The sequence below is a fragment of the Labeo rohita genome, chromosome 1 (assembly GCF_022985175.1).
Source record: "Labeo rohita strain BAU-BD-2019 chromosome 1, IGBB_LRoh.1.0, whole genome shotgun sequence".
NCBI classification, from domain to species: domain Eukaryota; kingdom Metazoa; phylum Chordata; class Actinopteri; order Cypriniformes; family Cyprinidae; genus Labeo; species Labeo rohita.
Genome location: NC_066869.1, coordinates 19,935,867 through 19,944,969, shown reverse-complemented (window position 1 = coordinate 19,944,969; position 9,103 = coordinate 19,935,867). Strand labels below are relative to the sequence as shown.

Below are 9,103 nucleotides of genomic sequence, written 5' to 3'. Positions count from 1 at the left end.
AAGTAAACCTCAAGGAACATATTAAAATAATTTAAAAAATCCATCTCATGACCCCTTTAAATTAATTCTTCTGTTGCCAGACCTCTCCTCCTGTGACAGTATCAACAGTACATATTGTATTGCCAGCTAGTTAAATAGTTCAAAAATATATCAAAATAAATAAATTAAAAAGCAGTACTACTGTAAAATATTACAATTCTAAATAACTTTTCTATTTAAATAAAATTAAATGTAATTTATTAAACTGATAAATTAGTTTTATGGAAACTAGGATGCCTTTCAGGATTCTTTGATGAATAGAAAGAAAAGCGTTTGAAATAGAAATCTTTTGTAACATCATAAATGTCTTTACTGTCACTTTTGATCAGTTAAATGCAATATTGCTAAATAAAAGTATTAATTTCTTTATAAAAAGCTCAAACTTTTGAACAGTAATTAAAACAATATAATTCGCACAAACAATGAGGATGTCAGTTGGCTTGAACATGTTAATTTACAATAAAACAAACTAACAAAAACCCTACAAAAGTCAAGTTAGTTCACCCAAAAATGAAAATTCTGTCATTAATTACTCACCCTCATGTACTTCCAAACCCGTAAGACTTTAGTTCAACTTTGGAACGCAAATAAATTTTTTTGATGAATTTGGAGAGCTTTCTGGCCCTGCACAGACAGCAACTCAACTAAATTCAAGGCACAGAAAGGTAAAGTAACGGTAAAAAAGCCCTTATGACATTAGTGGTTGGTGGTAAGCTACTCTCGTGAACGCGCGGCACAGACTGACGCGGAAGACAAGAAATTGTTGAATAAAGTCGTTATTTAGTTTTCTTAGCGCACAAAAATTATTCTCGTAGCTTTATAACATTACGGTTGAACCACTGATGTCACATGAGCTACTATAAGGATGTCCTTAGTGGGCCACTTGATGTGTCAGTTGTTGCTGAGAAAGCTCTCGGATTTCATCAAAAATATCTTAATTTGTGTGAGTATGAACGAAGTTATTTAATGACAGAATTTTCGTTTTTGGGTGAACTATCCCTGAATCATTAATGTAGTACAAAACATAGTTTTGCTACTAAACAGTCTCAGTGATTCTCTGAATTTTTCACCTACTTTTAAGCAACATAATTTGGTGTGAAATGTTTCTGTCTTGTAGCTTGTACTTGGCTGTAAATTTGAATCAGGGGATTAAACATACTGCTAGTCAACTGGTATTTCATAGTAAAGTGGCATGACAAACTTAAGCCGTTCATGTAGTAAATCTGGCCCAAGCCCCATATGCACTGCCCCATACAGACATGGCACAAGCCAAACCTTCTTTCTGTTAATTCCTCCATTGTTTTGTTCTCATTGTCTGTGTAATCCAGAGCTGAGATGGCAACAGATGCAGATGGAAGCTGCCAAACAAACAGGCTGAAACTCCTGAGAAGTGGGTGGATTTTGGACTGTTTTTGTGCTTAGCGTAAACCGGTGATGTGATGGGTGTTCAAATGTTTCTCCTTCTTTCCACATCAAGCAATTTCAGTAATGACACAAAATACAGTATTTCAGTACCGTCTCTCCAACACAACTCAATATTCATTGGCAATCTAAATTCCTGGCTTGTTGTCTCTTCTGCTGTTTCTTTTATTTCTTTGTGTTGTATGAAAGAATATCTGGATTATGATGAAAATGTCACTGGGTGGCTCGTACTTTTAGCATTGTTTGTATTGTTTTGAGACGCTGGCACAGGAATATTTCAACCCACGGGGCTGCGATGCAGGTGTGGCAAACCCTCTTGTGTGTGTTTCACATCTGTTTTCCAACATCGCTACCTCCACCTCAACCCTATTACGGCAAACAATGACTCGCACCAAACGCTTCCAAAGACACACAATCCTCAGGGACAGCAAGGCATTGTGGGAGATTTAATCACTGGCTGAGGCTCATGCAGAAGGAAGCAGGTTGTTCTTTTGTGCGAGACTTTGACATTTTGAGAAAGACTGACGTTTAGGACACATTTACATAAGGACAAAGCCTAGAGAACTGAAGAGAACGGTACAGAGAGACAGAAAATGTTAAATGTCACTTAATTGAGCTGCTCTGTGTTGTCTCAAAAGTTTTAATTGTGTACACCAAATCAAATTCCCAGCTACACTGACTGTACGTGGACAGTCAGGAATGAACTTAAAGAAGTTATTGCACACATAGTATCTTTACATGAGCAATGTCACTACCATTTCTATAATGTAAGTTTGGGTTCTGTAAGATTTTTGAAAGAAGTCTCTTATGCTTACCAAAGCTGCATTTATTTGAAAATAATTTATAACTTTTATATTGTCACATGATCCTTCAGAAATCATTTTAATATGCTATTATGAGTCAGTTGCTAAATTTTTGTATTAAAATGAATGAGAACAAACCCAACGTCTTTGGTTCCCAGTCATGTTTAAATACATTAAGGCAGGTTAAAAAGTTGATTATGTAGCGTGGCCTACTTAATGTTCTTACATGACTAAGAATACTGTTTAAGCACTCTTATAATCAGGTTTTAAACCCCATTTGAGTGAGCAACACTGATGAAAGACAAAAGCTCTGTCTCCTTTCCATTTATACCACATAAGGGTTAAGGTTGTATACTTTCGCCCTTATGAAAGTGACAGGCCAAATTTAATTCTTTTATGGGATCTGACTACCCCTCATTGACTCACAATGGAAAGGATATAATTTTGCAGATGTTGGTGAAAAAGCTCAAATGTCAGCCTCTTTTCAAACTGCCAGACCTGCCTTAGCACAGGGATGAATAATGGATCAGTCACCTTTGTCTACTGCTGAATATTCTTACATAAATACAAAGACTCATAAAACACATAAAAGAGCATCTAATTCATCTTTTAACGCACAGATCAAACGGTGCGATAACTCGGCGTTCAGTCCGTTTTTCTTAACGACAGGCAGGTAAATGAAGAACACCTTTGTGCTCGTTCCTGTCTCTTGTGTCTGGAACAAACGTCGGATTTAGCCTTGACTGCTGTCTTGCGTGTTTCGCCTGGCTTTCGTTAACACTTACACAGAGGCAAAAGGCTAAAGAGAGTCAAATGCACACACACATGGGGTTTTGGGGAAAGACTGAGGTGATTTTTAAGGAAGTTTGGTCACCCATCTGCTGTTGCAAACCTGTTTGATTTTCTGCCATGGAATACAAAATGAGATGTTAAGCAAGATTCCATACAATGAAAATGAATGGGGACTGATCATCAAATGTGGTTCACTCACTCAAGTAGTTCACTCAAGTTGACTCAAGCAGTATGCTGAGGTCAAACAATAGCTTTGTGTGGGAAATGACCAATTCATTAAATTCACTGAATTAATTCATTAAATTGTATCTAAAAGAGCAATGTGAACATTCTTCAAAATATCTCCATTTGTGTTAGAGGGAAAAAATAATGCAGATTTGGAATGATGTTAATGTAAATATAATGACAGAACAGAATAGTCACAGATTAATTTCAGCTAAAACCAGTTTGGCCAGGCTGGGAGACCAGCTGACCAACCAGTTAAAATCAGCCTGGCCAGGCTGGGAGACCAGCTGACCAACCAGTTAAAATCAGCCTGGCCAGGCTGGGAGACCAGCTAAAACCAGCTACTTCCAACTAAAACCAGCCTTGCCAGGCTGGGAGACCAGCTAAAACCAGCTACTTCCAGCTTAAACCAGCTACCTCCAACTAAAACCAGCCTTGCCAGGCTGGGAGACCAGCTAAAACCAGCTACTTCCAACTAAAACCAGCCTTGCCAGGCTGGGAGACCAGCTAAAACCAGCTACTTCCAGATTAAACCAGCTAAACCAGCTTGGCCAGGCTGGGCGGCCAGCTGACCAACCAGCTAAAATCAGCCTGGCCAGGCTGGGAGACCAGCTAAAACCAGCTACTTCCAGCTCAAACCAGCTACTTCCAGCTTAAACCAGCTAAAACCAGCTTGGCCAGGCTGGGGGACCAGCTGACCAACCAGCTAAAATCAGCTTGGCCAGGCTGGGAGATCAGCTACTTCCAGCTAAAACCAGCTTGGCCAGGCTGGTAGACCAGCTGACCAACCAGCTAAAACCAGCCAGGCCAGGCTGGGAGACCAGCTAAAACCAGCTACTTCCAGCTTAAACCAGCTAAACCAGCTTGGCCAGGCTGGGCGACCAGCTGACCAACCAGCTAAAACCAGCTAAAACCAGCCAGGCCAGGCTGGGAGACCAGCTAAAACCAGCTACTTCCAGCTTAAACCAGCTAAACCAGCTTGGCCAGGCTGGGCGACCAGCTGACCAACCAGCTAAAACCAGCTTGGCCAGGCTGGTAGACCAGCTGACCAACCAGCTAAAACCAGCCAGGCCAGGCTGGGAGACCAGCTAAAACCAGCTACTTCCAGCTTAAACCAGCTAAACCAGCTTGGCCAGGCTGGGCGACCAGCTGACCAACCAGCTAAAACCAGCTTGGCCAGGCTGGTAGACCAGCTGACCAACCAGCTAAAACCAGCCAGGCCAGGCTGGGAGACCAGCTAAAACCAGCTACTTCCAGCTTAAACCAGCTAAACCAGCTTGGCCAGGCTGGGCGACCAGCTGACCAACCAGCTAAAATCAGCTTGGCCAGGCTGGGAGATCAGCTACTTCCAGCTAAAACTAGCTTGGCCAGGCTGGTAGACCAGCTGACCAACCAGCTAAAACCAGCCTGGCCAGGCTGGGAGACCAGCTAAAACCAGCTACTTCCAACTAAAACCAGCCTTGCCAGGCTGGGAGACCAGCTACTTCCAGCTTAAACCAGCTACCTCCAACTAAAACCAGCCTTGCCAGGCTGGGAGACCAGCTAAAACCAGCTACTTCCAACTAAAACCAGCCTTGCCAGGCTGGGAGACCAGCTAAAACCAGCTACTTCCAGCTTAAACCAGCTAAAACCAGCTTGGCCAGGCTGGGGGACCAGCTGACCAACCAGCTAAAATCAGCTTGGCCAGGCTGGGAGATCAGCTACTTCCAGCTAAAACCAGCTTGGCCAGGCTGGTAGACCAGCTGACCAACCAGCTAAAACCAGCCAGGCCAGGCTGGGAGACCAGCTAAAACCAGCTACTTCCAGCTTAAACCAGCTAAACCAGCTTGGCCAGGCTGGGCGACCAGCTGACCAACCAGCTAAAACCAGCCAGGCCAGGCTGGGAGACCAGCTAAAACCAGCTACTTCCAGCTTAAACCAGCTAAACCAGCTTGGCCAGGCTGGGCGACCAGCTGACCAACCAGCTAAAACCAGCTTGGCCAGGCTGGTAGACCAGCTGACCAACCAGCTAAAACCAGCCAGGCCAGGCTGGGAGACCAGCTAAAACCAGCTACTTCCAGCTTAAACCAGCTAAACCAGCTTGGCCAGGCTGGGCGACCAGCTGACCAACCAGCTAAAACCAGCTTGGCCAGGCTGGTAGACCAGCTGACCAACCAGCTAAAACCAGCCAGGCCAGGCTGGGAGACCAGCTGACCAACCAGCTAAAACCAGCCTGGCCAGGCTGGGAGACCAGCTAAAACCAGCTACTTCCAGCTTAAACCAGCTAAAACCAGCTTGGCCAGGCCAGGAGCTTAAACCAGCCTGACCAACCAGCTAAAATCAGCCTGGTCAGGCTGGGAGACCAGCTAAAACCAGCTACTTAAAAATAAGCGGTATCCACCTTTTTTTCCTGTAAGAGTGGGCGTGACCATTTGTAAATTTTATGGGTTTGGCTTCTGGTCTTATCCCTATCCAGCTATTTTTAGCTGTACAAAACAGCTGGTTTTGCTGCTTGATATTGCAAATTAGTATATCTTACCAATAATTTTAAGGTTTTATCTTTATTATGAACACAAAGGCTTGTAGTGCAAATAGTTTTACTGTATACTGCAGGCTGTTATTCTCCTCTCTATGTACCAATAGCGGATAATGAACCGGAAGTCTTACCCATAGGCTTAACACTGGGGGCGTGTCCACTGTCGGCGCTGAAAACCACGCCCACTCGCGGGAAAGTTGCCGCCTATCTCAACTGTCGCTACAACCTAAATGGATGACTGAGGTGTTTTGTAAACGATAGCAACCAGGTAATATGCATTTACGTTATGAAGACATAGCTCGCTAGCAAGCTGTAGGCTAGTAACTAACAGTAATAAAGGTAACTCGCGATTCAAGGGGCGAAAACACACCACTGTCACGTGCTGTACACGTGTATTTGTTGCTGCCTTAAAGCAATCCGCCATTTTCGCGACATTTCGTACCCACTCACTAAACTTAAATATTTTCAGAAGTATGTTTGTGGGGAGCGTGGGCTTATTAGAAGTCAGTGAACCATCACAATGATGCTGAAACTGATATTTCAAGGTAAAAAAACATACATGCTTTACTGTTTATTAATGCATTAAGTAATGTTAAGTTATGCAACACAGAAGGTTCTTTACATTATTAAAGTGTTCTTGACATTAGGGTATTTATTTATTTAAGTATGTATGTATGTATTCATGCTATTGTTATGAAAAAAAGAAAACAAATATTGGACCAAATATTTGAGGTGCAAAACACCAAGGTCAAACTGTTAAATGTTTCTACACTCTCCATAGCAAGGCAGTTTAACTCACCAGCTCCAATAGAAACCTGATACTCTAAACTCCTGTGCTCTGTCCTGGACCATTCAATAGAGAGCCTAGTGATCATTTTGAAATGACATGTTCTGTGGGACTGCAAGATGCCTTATCTCCTCTCTCTGAACAAACTGCCATTCATTCTCCATTCTTGTGCTTAAAAAATATCGAAATATATAAATAAAACAGAGAAAGAAAGAAGAGCAGCTAGGGCACACTGCATACACCGGGTGCTCTCTTTCATTTGGTTATTGTGCAAAATAGCTGTGCAATATTTTTTTGTCAATGGTTTACTCTAAAAGCTTTTCCCTCTGTCAGTATGAAAGGAAAGCAATAAAGGTCTTTCAATGGGCATGAATAAAACCAGGGAGAACAGAGGGGAGCCGCTGGGGGTTTGGCCGAAGGGCTTCTATTCTTTAGCTGGTAATCAAATTGAAGCTGAAATGAAATGGAGGTTTCTTATGAAAATAGCCTTTGTTGACTGGAAGGCTGGTAATTCATAAACAATACGTAAGGCTTTTGTGAGCATAATAACATATTCATGCTCTCAGAGAAAAGGAAGGAACAGGAGAGCGAGAGAGAGAAAGAGAGGCGGTGTGGCAGCGAATAAAGGGCTACAGAGGTTTGGCTTATGTGCGTCTCAACTACTGCCAGAGCAATAACTGATGTTACTCTCTGTCACCTCTCTCTCGTTCTGTCTCACACTGTCATTTTCTCTCTTTCACACTTTCTCTCTCTCTCTCTCTCTCTCTCTCTCTCTCTCCATAACTTCCTTGTCACTGGCTTTTGGTATTTGACAGGAATACCAGAGACTGGAGGTAGTTGGTCTTCAGAGGGAGTGAGCTGAACAGATGAACTCTGAATTACCTGCAGAGGAGCTCAGTGCTGGATTGGAGGGTGCGTGGACCATCAGCAGCTTCAAACTAAAGTGCTCTTCATAAAAAATGTGAACATGGACATTGGATATATTCGCTGGAATGAAGGTGAATTTCTGTGGGATGTTTCAGACAGGACACTCTACTTTTTAGATCACCTGGGAGGATAAGAAAGTTCTTCTGTTTTATCTCTGCGGAGACCAGTGGTGAGTAGGAGCTGATTTTGACAGCTGTTCACATTTCTCTGAAGTTCATGATTCAATCAGAATCCAGGACTGCAATTATGAAACAAGTAACTTCAGTAAAGACACAGTATTGCAATAACTAATTGATCTTTCTCTGTGCTGTTGTGATGTAATTTCTAAAATTGCTTTGGCTTTTAGCTTTGCTACTGACTCTGTTCGTCTGTTCATTTGGTGCTTGAAAAAGTCATACTGAGGAAGTTCAGGTGGCCAGTCTGATTCACTTACCTGCACTGTTCCACCTGATGGCTTATTGACGTGCATGCATGGACAGATCTGTGATTTACATTTTAGTCTAAATGCATTCATATATAATCTATTTGCTATGCTTATTAGGTAGGACACATAGTAGTGTCAGTTTTGCATGCATCATTCATTTGTATTAAATAACATTCATTCTAAATGCATGCTCTGATGATATTATTGTTGGATTAGATACTTATTGTATGTCATTGCTGTATTAGTGAACCACTTACAAAACTCACACAACAAACATTTTACACATTTCTCACTGTATTTCTTTGTTTCTTGTCTTTTTCTAACATTTAGGCACACACATCAGATATCTAAGTGTCTTTTATTTAAAAAAAATAATAAAATGAGAAAATTCAGAATGCTATTTTATCTCAAAACAATGCAAATCAGTTAAATGTCACACCTGAATTTTGCAGTGAGCCTTAAAATATAGATCTCTGTTTTTAACAGTCCTCAATGAGCAGAGATTGGCACATGGGTGTATTTTATTTCTTTTTTTGACACTGTCAATCATGTGAAAAATGAGAGAAGCTTGTCACTTATGCACAACAACTCAAAGTGAGAGTCGGTTTGAGAGAAACCCAGCCTTATGAACAGGTGTGACATTCTTCATTCTCTTTTACTTTCTTAAGTAGCTGGGTTCCATCATAGCTTTGGTGGTGAACTCTCTAAGACAGTGTTGGTTTCTAGACAGGACTGTCTAATCATTAGTTTCCTTTTTATAATAGGATCAGTGTTTGTCAGGTCTCAGGAAGTTGGAGGGATGAGTGCCTGAGGAAAACAGAATTAGACAGAGGGAGAGAAAGACAGAAAAGGCCGGCGAGTGAGGAATGAAAGAAGAAAAGGGAAATAATACTCAGATGAGACCGTGCAAAGCGGATTAGAGAGGTAATCTTTTCACTTGTCCCAGAGAGAATGGTGAAAATGCATGTGTGAAGCAGTGGATGTAAGAGAGAGGGTGGTTGTGAGAAGCAAATGTACTTTTGTGGGTATATTTTAGAGCAGTGTTGGCAAGTAAAAAGAGCAGCACATAGTTAAGTGAATTGTCTATACATGTAGTAATGGCATCTGATTATTATCTATAATCTAGCCATTTAATGTAATTAAACTTCTAAATTAAATTTTCTGCAAGA

The 9,103-nt window shown here is 41.7% G+C and overlaps 1 long non-coding RNA gene across 2 annotated transcripts; it reads left to right on the top strand.

Annotated features, from left to right (window-relative positions):
- The first annotated feature begins 5,990 nt into the window (after nucleotides 1-5,990).
- On the top strand, nucleotides 5,991-8,850 carry LOC127171431 (uncharacterized). 2 transcript variants are annotated; one of them, XR_007828516.1, is made up of 3 exons: nucleotides 5,991-6,064; nucleotides 7,399-7,679; nucleotides 8,699-8,850. It is a non-coding gene; the product is annotated as an uncharacterized LOC127171431 (long non-coding RNA). The 2 variants fall into 2 exon arrangements; XR_007828515.1 differs by lacking the exon at nucleotides 8,699-8,850 and adding an exon at nucleotides 7,857-7,990.
- Nucleotides 8,851-9,103: the final 253 nt, after the last annotated feature.